Raw genomic sequence first — 14,942 nt, forward strand, 5'->3', positions numbered from 1 at the left:
TAAGCACTTCACATTATTACCCCGGTGACTGATCAAAAAATTGCAGCTAGTAATCAGTGTAGTTTTGTTTGAACCTGACAGGTACACATTTATACACCTGGGTGGAGAGAGGCAAACGTAGGTAAAGTATTGTGCCGAAGAACACAAGCATGCGACGAGCGTCGGTCTCGAACTACCGATCCTGCAATCAGAAATCCAATGCCTGACACGCTGCGCCACACAACCCCAATAATAAAAAAACATAAATCATAAATTTATTACCTTACCTGTCAAACAAATTTGAAAGGAAAACAATGGTCACTGAATATAAATCCTGTCTCTTATACACATCTAGATGTGTATAAGAGACAGCATTTATGCTTATTTAATGAATTGGACACTTCTAAGTACATTTGAAAGAGCGAGTAAGTAATTTTTTAGGTTCATAAAAAATCTCCTGAGAAAGCCTATTCATAACTTGGGACACCTGAAAATTTGAACTATATTTTAAAATGTTTAAGGCCATTTTAAAGTATGAGAGTGCTACTTTAAGGCATCTGGAGAGGCCGTATTCTTAAAATTGTGGAGCTGAGATGGGTGGTCTTTCCATCATCTGGTCTCCTATATTTAAAATCTTTAGAATTTATGAACTAGAATACAACTGATTACATTATCACAGGGCCGGCGTAACGTTTTTTCAAAGTGGGGAGGGGGGGCCCACTTATAAGATGAATGGGAATATGAATCACTTAGATCTGGGGTCAACATTTTTTTCAAAAACGAAAGGGGATCCGGGAAATGACCATTCTCGACTTTTGAGCTAGGTGTCTAATGACTAGAAGGCGGGAAATGAGTTTTCCCGACTTCTGAGGTGTTTTTAATTACTTTTAAGTTCTTCAAAATTCAAGGTTTTCCCCTTTTGAAAATTATTATGATGAATCAAATTTGAACTCAAAGAGAAAAGGGAGGTTCAGGTTCTCCAAGGGAAAATGTTGATTTTTAAATAGTGGGAAATGAGCTTTCCCGACTTGTGAAGTATCTTTTAGCGACTTTAATTTAAGTTCTTCAAAATTCAAGGTTTCCCTTCTTGAAAATGGTCAAGTAAATTTTTCCCATTGTTATTACAGCAGATAGGCCTTATGTGTGTATACATACATAAACAAATTGAGTAGTGTAGTTGCATACGATTTTTTTTCCATGAATCAATAAATCCTAAAAAAGAAAGGGGGTTTTCCCCCAGTGAAAATTTTGATTCTTAGAAGGCGGGAAATAAGCTTTCCCGACTTCTGATGTGACTTTTAATTACTTTTTATTTCTTCAAAATTCAAGGTTTTTCCCCTCTTGAAAATGATTCGATGAATCAATGAATTCCAAAGAAAAAGGGGGTCCGGGTTGCCCTGGAAAAATTTTGATTTCTAGAATGCGGAAAATGAGCTTTCCTGACTTCTGAAATGTCTTTTTTAAATGACTTTTTAAGTTCTTCACAATTTAATGTTTCCCCTCTTGAAAACGGTCAGGTAAATTTTTCTCATGTCTTATTTTGTGTATGCATACATAAATAAATGAGTAGTTGCACGCGTATTCTTTTTTCCATGAATCGATAAATCCCCCCCAAAAAATTTTGATTCCTATATGGCGGGAAATAAGCTTTCCCGACATTTGAAGTGTGTTTTAATGACTTTTACGTTTTCCAAAATTCTTATTTTCTTATTGTAACATAAAAAAAAAAAAAAATCGCGTCCTGAAAAGTTAGGTTTAGAATTCTTTTTTCTTTTTCTTTTCTGTTGCCCAAGGGAGGGGTCAGGACCCATTACCCCTCCCCCAGATCCGCCAATTTGAATTGTGAGAAAATGTAACTCGGTCAGGGACTGGATAAACATTCTCTTTCCCATCCTTCTCCTCCTTCCCTCTTTCTTTTCTTGCAATTCTTTCCAATCATACAAAAATCTCCAGACATTATATATTTTTTTGCCAAAAAGTGGGGGAGGGGGGCGCCCTGGGCCCCCGGTTATGTATCACAGTTACAATTACTGTTATTTAGAAATGGTACTTACTTTTCCTTGCTTCTCTTTACTAGTGGGCTTATGCCTACTTCTTGTTCTTGGCATATTAGTACTGCAAAAAAGATCAGATAGAAAGTATATATGTCAATGAATTGTTGTAATCTACTAAGATATGCTAGAAATCCAGGTTTGTGCCAACTTTTAGCCAGTTTAGGTTCATGGTATAGGCTAGTGTGTTGGGCTATTCCATACTAATAAAGTGGACACAAAGGAAAAACTCTTTAATAAAATGTTATTTAAATGGAAAAAAAAACAATACCTTAATAAAGTGGGGAGGACTACACTATTTTTTTTTATTCCTTATTATATTAGGATAAAACGTTACCACAAGGCCTAGGCTTAGGAGGCCTAATTAATAAATATGTCGTTATTATTTAGCGCTTCATGCAAATTGCCTCTAAGCACTTCACATTATTACCCCGGTGACTGATCACAAAATTGCAGCTAGTAATCAGCGTAGTTTTGTTTGAACCTGACAGGTACACATTTATACACCTGGGTGGAGAGAGGCAAACGTAGGTAAAGTATTGTGCCGAAGGACACAAGCATGCGACGAGCGTCGGTCTCGAACTACCGATCCTGCAATCAGAAATCCAATGCCTGACACGCTGCGCCACACAACCCCAATAATAAAAAAACATAAATCATAAATTTATTACCTTACCTGTCAAACAAATTTGCAAGGAAAACAATGGTCACTGAATATAAATCTCACAAAATTATAGTGAAATTCATTGTAAAAAAAAGACAAAAAAAGAGCAGAAAATTTCATTTTTAAAGGTGTAAACTTCTGTGGTAAATATTCTATACTCTAAACAAAATTGAATCATAGAGTCTAAAACAAAATTTCTGATTATTAAACCCTTTGGAATCATAATCTCCTCGCATTCTCCAGACCTATTACACAGTTAATCAACATGTAAACTCACCACAAACTGAGATCCTTGCTTAGAGCCTAGCTAGGCCTTATCTAGGCCTTGGCAACGATTCTTGCTTACAGAAGCCTAGCCTAGGCCTAGTCCTCGGTTGGGGATATATTAGGGGATATCTGGTCTGGTCTAGGCCTTAGCCTATGTATGAGGCAAATGAAATGTAAATTATAGTTATAGCCACAAACACATAATATGATAATTGCAATAATAATTTTTTTTCTTGATTTTTCAAGGCTTAATATATTTTCCGCAAAAGTAGGATAAAAAATTCTGTTAAATTAAAAATTCCAGAAGTTACGCTTACATATTTTTCCAGGGTGGGAAGGGAGAATATATTTCCCACTCCAGGCAATAGGCCTAGCAAAACTTGGCAGCTGTGTGAACAAAAGGTTTAGGCAAAGATTAGGTACTAGAATACACTAGGCAATTTTGAAATTGGAAAAAAACAAAAAACATACTTACTCAGTCCTCCCACTACAGTATTACTTGTTCTCTGCGGCGTACGTAAAATGAGGATATTTATATAGGCCTATACATAAAACTAATTAACTTTCTTAACATGTACTGGCAACATCCAACTAATTTTAATAATCACAGTGTAGAATTGATTGGAAAATTGATGTTTTCTGTTATTTGAGCCCTATTTTTTACTTCTATTTTTGAGAATTTCTATTTTTGAGTGTTATTTCTATACAATCCGATATACATCTATTTGCAGTTCAAGGTACTTTGCAATTGCCGTTTTGGTTTATTGCCGTTTTGGTCATTGCCGTTTTTCTGACTAGAAACCAACACTCATTAACGCGAATGCGGTCATAGTAATTACCGTCAACAGCCGTTAACAAGCGTTGTTGACGGTGTTAATGTACACATACTAATTACCGTAAACAAGCCTTGTCGACGGTTGTTGACAGTTGTTGACGGTAATTAGTATGACCGAAACAGCATTAATAATTATGTGCACATGTGACAGGGTGCCAACCTATGTGCGGCAAAACAACACCATACCGGATTCTCTTTGGCGATTAGAGTATCCCCATTTAACTGTTTATCCTCGATTCCTCTGCACCTGAGACGCCTTCGCATGAAACAATGACATCATCAACAACTACTGTACTACTAACTACCAGTATTTATACATACTAGCATACCCGTGCTCCCCACGGTGTTGAATGAGTCGGGAAAGGTGGTGATCATGTACATTGTTGAATGGGGAAGTTGATGAGGCAATTGTTGTGGATGTTATGGTTGTTATGACATATGTTATTATTTTTCTGAAGGACATCTTTGTAGTTAATGTTTTGAGTGTCTTTAGCCTTGTTCCGACGGTGCAAGTTACACCGGTGATATCGTAGTTATCGAACAAGCGCTTGTTATGAGGCTGACTCCGACTGTATGAACGGGGTCACCTGATAAAAAACAACCACTTCACCCCGCAAGCTAACACCGACAAATGACCGGATTGGCAAGGGTCTCATCCGATAGAACTTTCTGTTAATTGACTTGCCACATGTTAATGATTGCAATAACATCTGTATCTTGACCACGGTCTTGTTTTCGAGGCAATTCTACTAGGCCTAGTTGGTTCATAATATCAACCAAAGCATCTTTATAATTACCTTTTTGAGTTGTTTTTAACTTCATAATTGTCAAAAGTAATCCAAATAAAACACTAGATTTGAACTCGTCACTGAGGACGAGTTACAGTAGTTGATCCGCTTGTCAGGCAAAAGAAATCTCTTGGCGCTTAAAAGTATGAATTATGGAAAACTACCGTAACCAGGATTTTCAAACAGTTACAGTGCAAGACAATATCAAGTCTGCTGCTCTCTATTTGGGATTCTGAAAAAAACTGAAGAAAGAAAGAGGTGGGGGAGGAGTCAGAAAAACATTCATTTTGACCATGATGACATCATCAAAGTGAAAAATGAATGACACATTGTGAAAGCAAACAGTCTCAGCTACTGTATAACATACTCAAAGGTGGGAGACGATTGATCAACAAAGATGTGTATAAGAGACAGACTATTAAGATATGCTAGAAATCCAGGTTTGTGCCAACTTTTAGCCAGTTTAGGTTCATGGTATAGGCTAGTGTGTTGGGCTATTCCATACTAATAAAGTGGACACAAAGGAAAAACTCTTTAATAAAATGTTATTTAAATGGAAAAAAAAACAATACCTTAATAAAGTGGGGAGGACTACACTATTTTTTTTTATTCCTTATTATATTAGGATAAAACGTTACCACAAGGCCTAGGCTTAGGAGGCCTAATTAATAAATATGTCGTTATTATTTAGCGCTTCATGCAAATTGCCTCTAAGCACTTCACATTATTACCCCGGTGACTGATCAAAAAATTGCAGCTAGTAATCAGCGTAGTTTTGTTTGAACCTGACAGGTACACATTTATACACCTGGGTGGAGAGAGGCAAACGTAGGTAAAGTATTGTGCCGAAGAACACAAGCATGCGACGAGCGTCGGTCTCGAACTACCGATCCTGCAATCAGAAATCCAATGCCTGACACGCTGCGCCACACACCCCCAATAATAAAAAAACATAAATCATAAATTTATTACCTTACCTGTCAAACAAATTTGCAAGGAAAACAATGGTCACTGAATATAAATCTCACAAAATTATAGTGAAATTCATCGTAAAAAAAGACAAAAAAAGAGCAGAAAATTTCATTTTTAAAGGTGTAAACTTCTGTGGTAAATATTCTATACTCTAAACAAAATTGAATCATAGAGTCTAAAACAAAATTTCTGATTATTAAACCCTTTGGAATCATAATCTCCTTGCATCCTCCAGACCTATTACACAGTTAATCAACATGTAAACTCACCACAAACTGAGATCCTTGCTTAGAGCCTAGATAGGCCTTATCTAGGCATTGGAAACGATTCTTGCTTACAGAAGCCTAGCCTAGGCCTAGTCCTTATTAGGGGATATCTGGTCTGGTCTAGGCCTTAGCCTATGTATGAGGCAAATGAAATGTAAATTATAGTTATAGCCACAAACACATAATATGATAATTGCAATAATAATTTTTTTTCTTGATTTTTCAAGGCTTAATATATTTTCCGCAAAAGTAGGATAAAAAATTCTGTTAAATTAAAAATTCCAGAAGTTACGCTTACATATTTTTCCAGGGTGGGAAGGGAGAATATATTTCCCACTCCAGGCAATAGGCCTAGCAAAACTTGGCAGCTGTGTGAACAACAGGTTTAGGCAAAGATTAGGTACTAGAATACACTAGGCAATTTTGAAATTGGAAAAAAACAAAAAACATACTTACTCAGTCCTCCCACTACAGTATTACTTGTTCTGTGCGGCGTACGTAAAATGAGGATATTTATATAGGCCTATACATAAAACTAATTAACTTTCTTAACATGTACTGGCAACATTCAACTAATTTTAATAATCACAGTGTAGAATTGATTGGAAAATTGATGTTTTCTGTTATTTGAGCCCTATTTTTTACTTCTATTTTTGAGAATTTCTATTTTTGAGTGTTATTTCTATACAATCCGATATACATCTATTTGCAGTTCAAGGTACTTTGCAATTGCCGTTTTGGTTTATTGCCGTTTTGGTCATTGCCGTTTTTCTGTCTAGAAACCAACACTCATTAACGCGAATGCGGTCATAGTAATTACCGTCAACAGCCGTTAACAAGCGTTGTTGACGGTGTTAATGTACACATATTAATTACCGTAAACAAGCCTTGTCGACGGTTGTTGACGGTAATTAGTATGACCGAAACAGCATTAATAATTATGTGCACATGTGACAGGGTGCCAACCTATGTACGGCAAAACAACACCATACAGGATTCTCTTTGGCGATGAGAGTATCCCCATTTAACTGTTTATCCTCGATTCCTCTGCACCTGAGACGCCTTCGCATGAAACAATGACATCATCAACAACTACTGTACTACTAACTACCAGTATTTATACATACTAGCATACCCGTGCTCCCCACGGTGTTGAATGAGTCGGGAAAGGTGGTGATCATGTACATTGTTGAATGGGGAAGTTGATGAGGCAATTGTTGTGGATGTTATGGTTGTTATGACATATGTTATTATTTTTCTGAAGGACATCTTTGTAGTTAATGTTTTGAGTGTCTTTAGCCTTGTTCCGACGGTGCAAGTTACACCGGTGATATCGTAGTTATCGAACAAGCGCTTGTTATGAGGCTGACTCCGACTGTATGAACGGGGTCACCTGATAAAAAACAACCACTTCACCCCGCAAGCTAACACCGACAAATGACCGGATTGGCAAGGGTCTCATCCGATAGAACTTTCTGTTAATTGACTTGCCACATGTTAATGATTGCAATAACATCTGTATCTTGACCACGGTCTTGTTTTCGAGGCAATTCTACTAGGCCTAGTTGGTTCATAATATCAACCAAAGCATCTTTATAATTACCTTTTTGAGTTGTTTTTAACTTCATAATTGTCAAAAGTAATCCAAATAAAACACTAGATTTGAACTCGTCACTGAGGACGAGTTACAGTAGTTGATCCGCTTGTCAGGCAAAAGAAATCTCTTGGCGCTTAAAAGTATGAATTATGGAAAACTACCGTAGCCAGGATTTTCAAACAGTTACAGTGCCAGACAATATCAAGTCTGCTGCTCTCTCTTTGGGATTCTGAAAAAAACTGAAGAAAGAAAGAGGTGGGGGAGGAGTCAGAAAAACATTCATTTTGACCATGATGACATCATCAAAGTGAAAAATGAATGACACATTGTGAAAGCAAACAGTCTCAGCTACTGTATAACATACTCAAAGGTGGGAGACGATTGATCAACAATCAATAGATACGTTCAAGTGAATATAAAAATTATGACGTTATAAATAAAAAATCAGTTTAAAAAAATTCAGATGGCAATATGATGATGTCACAATGTCCAAACAGCCATAATGATCTATAATAGTATAAAATCATATCTACAACTTATGTGCTTTCAGAATATGTAACAAAAATTGGGGGTCCCCTTTCATCCCAAGAAGCCATAACTGATTAAAAACAGGCATAATTTTAAGCATATAAATTTTGATGCATGCGTACGCGCACGCTAAAATGCATGAACAGAAAATTAAGGTACATGACATTCAACCTTGACCTAAAGTTTATACTCACTGAATATGATTCAGAAATGATGAATGGTTATGACAATATGGGGTCATCAATGTTTTGAGGAAAGAAAGATGAGGGGGGTCAGAAAAAACATTTATTTTGACCATGATGACGTTATCAAAATGTAAAAAGAAGTCACATATATGAAAGAGAATTGTCTCGGCTATAACATGATTAAATTTGGGAGACGATCGATCAAGGATAAGCGAGATACGCTCAAATGCGTATTTTTAAAAATGACGTCATAGATAAAATTCAGTTTCTTTGAATTCAGATGGCAATATGATGACATCACAATGTCTGATCAGCCATTATGATCTATAAAATCATATTTACAACTCATGTGCTTTCAGATGTAATAAAAATTGGGGGTAACCATTCATCCTAAGGAGCTATAACTGAATAAAAATAGGCCTGATTTTAACATATTTTCACTCTATAGCGGCACAAACATGTGCAAAGATCCCTATGTTTGATGCTCACGTACGTCATTGCTATTGGCCATAAGATGACCGAAAAGAATGGTAATTTGTGAAAACAATGTCAAGAACCCAAAATATGTAAAAAAATGTAATTTCCAGCTTCTGTATGTGCTGCACGTGTAAAAATGAGAGCGCGTAGTGGAAAACGTAACAAAATTTTGAAATGCTCAAAATTACCTGAAACGTGCTGTAATTTAGTCAAAAAGTGATTTTGAAATTTTGACGCGCACGCAAAATATTTTGGTACATGATATTCAAACTTGACCTGAAGTTTATGCCTACTGAATATGATTGAGAAATGACAATTGGTTTAAGGATATGATCGATAATGTAAAAATACAAAATTGCACATAGATGACGTTACGCAAGACTGTGCACATTGAACAGCTCACTGTGACTATTCCATGTCAAGCCAAATGTTTGTTAAGCGCACATATACGTAGTTCAAGGCAATTTTGAGATATCGTGCGCACAAGAAATGGGGAGAAAGAAAGAATAAAAAAAAAAAAAAAAGATGATGATCCTGACAATAACAAGAGGTGATCCACTCATGAAGTGGATTACAAATTACAGGACAAATTTATATTACCCTTCGTTGTAAACTTCACATAAATTTTTATGTCTTTTTTTGCAAAATTTGCAAAATACTGCGGTATTTCGTCCGTTGTGTCAAAAGATACGGCTGAACGACTTACGGTGAACGCCGGTGAGATACGATACGCCGGTGAGATACTGTACATGATTCTGAAATTACAGCTAATACGGCAGCCTTATCTTTAGCCACTGCAATTCACACATTCTAGCAAGAAGAACCACGAACAACGTTCGTACCCGCATACTACACTTGGAGGCTTGGGTTATAAATGCTGCCGAAAATCTCCAAAATGTTAATAGGTAGGCTTAGGGTAGGTGAGAAAGAAAAACTCTGAGAGTTTTATTTCGCTTTTTCGGAATGCTCTACCAAAGTGAAGATGAAAAAATTGAATGTTAAACATATTTTGTCTTTTATTTGTCGATAGTTGGGATGGCATACTGCCTACCCAATTCAAAGCAGGCCTAGCCCAGGCAGCCCACGTCTAATGATGTAATTTATGTTTTGTCGTCTTTGTTTTGAAACATCATCATGAGATCAATAAAAATAATTTTAATCTTTAATTTTTTATATTAGTGTAAGGCCCGATAAAAAAAATTATTAGTTTATCACCCTCGCGCGCATGCCTTCTATGGTACTAGAAAAAACAAATAATTTGGAAAAAAAAAAAAAAATTTTTTTTTGAATTTTTTTTTTTTAAATTTTATTTATTTATTTTTTTCATTTATTTTATTAAATAGTTAGTAGATATTGTTTGCATTATCTAAATCATGTTTTACTTTGAATATCAATGCACCAGCAAACAAACCAAGAGTTATATTTGGCTTTAGCAAAATAAAAAATTTAAAAAAAAAGCCTCCCTCCCTCATCACTTTTCCTGCCCAGATAGGGTGATAAACTAATAATATTTTTTATAGGGCCTAAAGTGTTAACTCTTGTGTAGACATACGATAAAATTTGATATGTTTCAACCTGGTGGGGGGCCCCCACAACAGTTTCAGAATAATTGAATATGCGAATAGCACATATTAGGCCCCATAAAAAAATTATTAGTTTATCACCCGCTCCCTCATCACTTTTGGGGAAAATCTGATTTTTTTTCCAATCAACATATATTTTTATTTCAAACAGTGAAATTTTTTCCATCATTTTTCACCTGAAAAGGTCATGGTTTCTTGCAAATATGTTTACTGGTACAACAAAAACATCTTTTTTAAATATAAATTTGATTCCACTCTTATGAATTTATATATATGTGTCCAACCATACAGTTCTAACCATTGATTTACTTGTGAACATCGGTAAAATGCTGCTGGGGTTAGCCAAAAAAAAAAAACCTCCCTCCCTCATCAGTTTTTATTATTATTTATTATTTTATTCTTTAATAGGGTGAAAAACTAATAATTTTTTCATGGGGCCTTGGCCCTTATTGCATTGAAATTAAAAAAAAAAAATTGTGGCAAAGCGGGGCAGGAGCCCTTCTCAGTGATGTCCCTCTCCCCTACACTAGATGGATGTTCCCCTGTGGCTTTGGTCTAGGTACCCTCTTGTTGTAAGTTAAAGTACAGCAATATACAGCAGGCCTAGCCTAGTTAGTTGAGCATGAGAGAAGGGTGCAGGTCAACTCGGCCACAAGTCAACTCGGCCACAGTCAACTCGGCCACATGTCAACTCGGCCACAAGTCAACTCGGCCACAAGTCAACTCGGCCACAAATCAACTCGGCCACAAAAAGTTCGGCTACAGCCAACTCGGCCACAAGTGTCTTTAGCCTTGTTCCGACGGTGCAAGTTACACCGGTGATATCGTAGTTATCGAACAAGCGCTTGTTATGAGGCTGACTCCGACTGTATGAACGGGGTCACCTGATAAAAAACAACCACTTCACCCCGCAAGCTAACACCGACAAATGACTGGATTGGCAAGGGTCTCATCCGATAGAACTTTCTGTTAATTGACTTGCCACATGTTAATGATTGCAATAACATCTGTATCTTGACCACTGTCTTGTTTTCGAGGCAATTCTACTAGGCCTAGTTGGTTCATAATATCAACCAAAGCATCTTTATAATTACCTTTTTGAGTTGTTTTTAACTTCATAATTGTCAAAAGTAATCCAAATAAAACACTAGATTTGAACTCGTCACTGAGGACGAGTTACAGTAGTTGATCCGCTGGTCAGGCAAAAGAAATCTCTTGGCGCTTAAAAGTATGAATTATGGAAAACTACCGTAACCAGGATTTTCAAACAGTTACAGTGCAAGACAATATCAAGTCTGCTGCTCTCTATTTGGGATTCTGAAAAAAACTGAAGAAAGAAAGAGGTGGGGGAGGAGTCAGAAAAACATTCATTTTGACCATGATGACATCATCAAAGTGAAAAATGAATGACACATTGTGAAAGCAAACAGTCTCAGCTACTGTATAACATACTCAAAGGTGGGAGACGATTGATCAACAATCAATAGATACGTTCAAGTGAATATAAAAATTATGACGTTATAAATAAAAAATCAGTTTAAAAAAATTCAGATGGCAATATGATGATGTCACAATGTCCAAACAGCCATAATGATCTATAATAGTATAAAATCATATCTACAACTTATGTGCTTTCAGAATATGTAACAAAAATTGGGGGTCCCCTTTCATCCCAAGAAGTCATAACTGATTAAAAACAGGCATAATTTTAAGCATATAAATTTTGATGCATGCATACGCGCACGCTAAAATGCATGAACAGAAAATTAAGGTACATGACATTCAACCTTGACCTAAAGTTTATACTCACTGAATATGATTCAGAAATGATGAATGGTTATGACAATATGGGGTCATCAATGTTTTGAGGAAAGAAAGATGAGGGGGGTCAGAAAAAACATTTATATTGACCATGATGACGTTATCAAAATGTAAACAGAAGTCACATATATGAAAGAGAATTGTCTCGGCTATAACATGATCAAATTTGGGAGACGATCGATCAAGGATAAGCGAGATATGCTCAAATGCGTATTTTTAAAAATGACGTCATAGATAAAATTCAGTTTCTTTGAATTCAGATGGCAATATGATGACGTCACAATGTCTGATCAGCCATTTTGATCTATAAAATATTTACAACTCATGTGCTTTCAGATGTAATAAAAATTGGGGGTAACCATTCATCCTAAGGAGCTATAACTGAATAAAAATAGGCCTGATTTTAACATATTTTCACTCTATAGCGGCACAAACATGTGCAAAGATCCCTATGTTTGATGCTCACGTACGTCATTGCTATTGGCCATAAGATGACCGAAAAGAATTTTATATTACCCTTCGTTGTAAACTTCACATAAATTTTCATGTCTTTTTTTGCAAAATTTGCAAAATACTGCGGTATTTCGTCCGTTGTGTCAAAAGATACGGCTGAACGACTTACGGTGAACGCCGGTGAGATACGATACGCCGGTGAGATACTGTACATGATTCTGAAATTACAGCTAATACGGCAGCCTTATCTTTAGCCACTGCAATTCACACATTCTAGCAAGAAGAACCACGAACAACGTTCGTACCCGCATACTACACTTGGAGGCTTGGGTTATAAATGCTGCCGAAAATCTCCAAAATGTTAATAGGTAGGCTTAGGTTAGGTGAGAAAGAAAAACTCTGAGAGTTTTATTTCGCTTTTTCGGAATGCTCTACCAAAGTGAAGATGAAAAAATTGAATGTTAAACATATTTTGTCTTTTATTTGTCGATAGTTGGGATGGCATACTGCCTACCCAATTCAAAGCAGGCCTAGCTCAGGCAGCCCACGCCTAATGATGTAATTTATGTTTTGTCGTCTTTGTTTTGAAACATCATCATGAGATCAATAAAAATAATTTTAATCTTTAACTTTTTATATTAGTGTAAGGCCCGATAAAAAAAATTATTAGTTTATCACCCTCGCGCGCATGCCTTCTATGGTACTAGAAAAAACAAATAATTTGGAAAAAAAAAATTTTTTTTTGAATTTTTTTTTTTTTTAATTTTATTTATTTATTTTTTTCATTTATTTTATTAAATAGTTAGTAGATATTGTTTGCATTATCTAAATCATGTTTTACTTTGAATATCAATGCACCAGCAAACAAACAAAGAGTTATATTTGGCTTTAGCAAAATAAAAAAAAAAAAAAAAAAGCCTCCCTCCCTCATCACTTTTCCTGCCCAGATAGGGTGATAAACTAATAATATTTTTTATAGGGTCTAAAGTGTTATAACTATCCACTCACTATAACTCTTGTGTAGACATACGATAAAATTTGATATGTTTCAACCTGGTGGGGGGCCCCCACAACAGTTTCAGAATAATTGAATATGCGAATAGCACATATTAGGCCCCATAAAAAAAATTATTAGTTTATCACCCGCTCCCTCATCACTTTTGGGGAAAATCTGATTTTTTTTTCCAATCAACATATATTTTTATTTCAAACAGTGAACTTTTTCCATCATTTTTCACCTGAAAAGGTCATGCTTTCTTGCAAATATGTTTACTGGTACAACAAAAACATCTTTTTTAAATATAAATTTGATTCCACTCTTATGAATTTATATATATGTGTCCAACCATACAGTTCTAACCATTGATTTACTTGTGAACATCGGTAAAATGCTGCTGGGGTTAGCAAAAAAAAAAAAAAAAAACTTCCCTCCCTCATCAGTTTTTATTATTATTTATTATTTTATTCTTTAATAGGGTGAAAAACTAATAATTTTTTCATGGGGCCTTATTGCATTGAAATTAAAAAAAAAAATTGTGGCAAAGCGGGGCAGGAGCCCTTCTCAGTGATGTCCCTCTCCCCTACACTAGATGGATGTTCCCCTGTGGCTTTGGTCTAGGTACCCTCTTGTTGTAAGTTAAAGTACAGCAATATACAGCAGGCCTAGCCTAGTTAGTTGAGCATGAGAGAAGTGTTTGTCTTGACTTGAATCAAGGCATGTAAGGCTTATCGTGTTTACGTAAATTCAAGTACTGATTTGGTTGGTAGAGCTGGCTTGACCCTATCTATCTAAATTAATGCACTATCTAAATCGACCCGGATTCGAGAGATAGAGGATAGGCTCTAGGTATGCTAACTACACATGAGCCTAGGCCCTTAGGTCTAGGCCTATCTGTGATCGACATCATCATAGGCTAGGGTAGGCCGCGCCCTAAAAACTAAGGCTAGGCTAGAGCCCCTGGGCCCTAGGCCAGAGCCTAGGGCTGTGCCTAAGCCTGTGTAGCCTAATGGTTAGGCCGAGGTTATATCATGGCTTGTGCATAGGTGTATCTTTATTTTTACCTGATCGACTTCTAAAACATGCCATTTATTGCTGATGTTTTGTGCCATAAAACTACAATATATCCAGTATACGCCTTTTTCACGCTGCGGTGTAGAAGTCGCGCCGCACTTCGGGATATGACTTCTTCGGCCGCCGACACCTTCGGCCGCGCGCGATTTATATGGAGCGCCAGTTGGGCATTTCTCCACACCGCATGCTGTGGCGGCGTATGCCTAACTTTAAGCCTTTGCTAAACTAAATAATTGCTGTCATGTCGCACAGTATTATATTTACGTATTTATATTAGGTATTATATGTATATACAAAACAAAACGCAAAACAAAACGCATTTTTTACTGTATTTTTATTCACATTTCGTCAGTTTCCTTTATTCACAAAATAGAATTTCGTCAAATAAAATTTAGAATGATACAC

General features: G+C 36.2%; 1 protein-coding gene across 1 annotated transcript in view; it reads right to left on the bottom strand.

Annotated features, from left to right (window-relative positions):
* LOC117121011 overlaps window positions 1-14,782 on the bottom strand; it is a 19,468-nt gene extending 4,686 nt beyond the window's left edge. Inside the window, exons 1-3 of the mRNA XM_033266105.1 lie at window positions 14,528-14,782; window positions 11,287-11,519; window positions 2,034-2,094 (exon numbers count right to left, since the gene is read on the bottom strand). The gene's annotated coding sequence lies outside the window, so the exon portion shown is untranslated. The remainder of the gene's footprint in view (window positions 1-2,033; window positions 2,095-11,286; window positions 11,520-14,527) is intronic.
* Between the last annotated feature and the right edge of the window lie 160 nt (window positions 14,783-14,942).

Source organism: Anneissia japonica, unplaced genomic scaffold, assembly GCF_011630105.1.
Source record: "Anneissia japonica isolate Jap-2015-1 unplaced genomic scaffold, ASM1163010v1 scaffold287891_len339112_cov183, whole genome shotgun sequence".
Classification (NCBI taxonomy): domain Eukaryota; kingdom Metazoa; phylum Echinodermata; class Crinoidea; order Comatulida; family Comatulidae; genus Anneissia; species Anneissia japonica.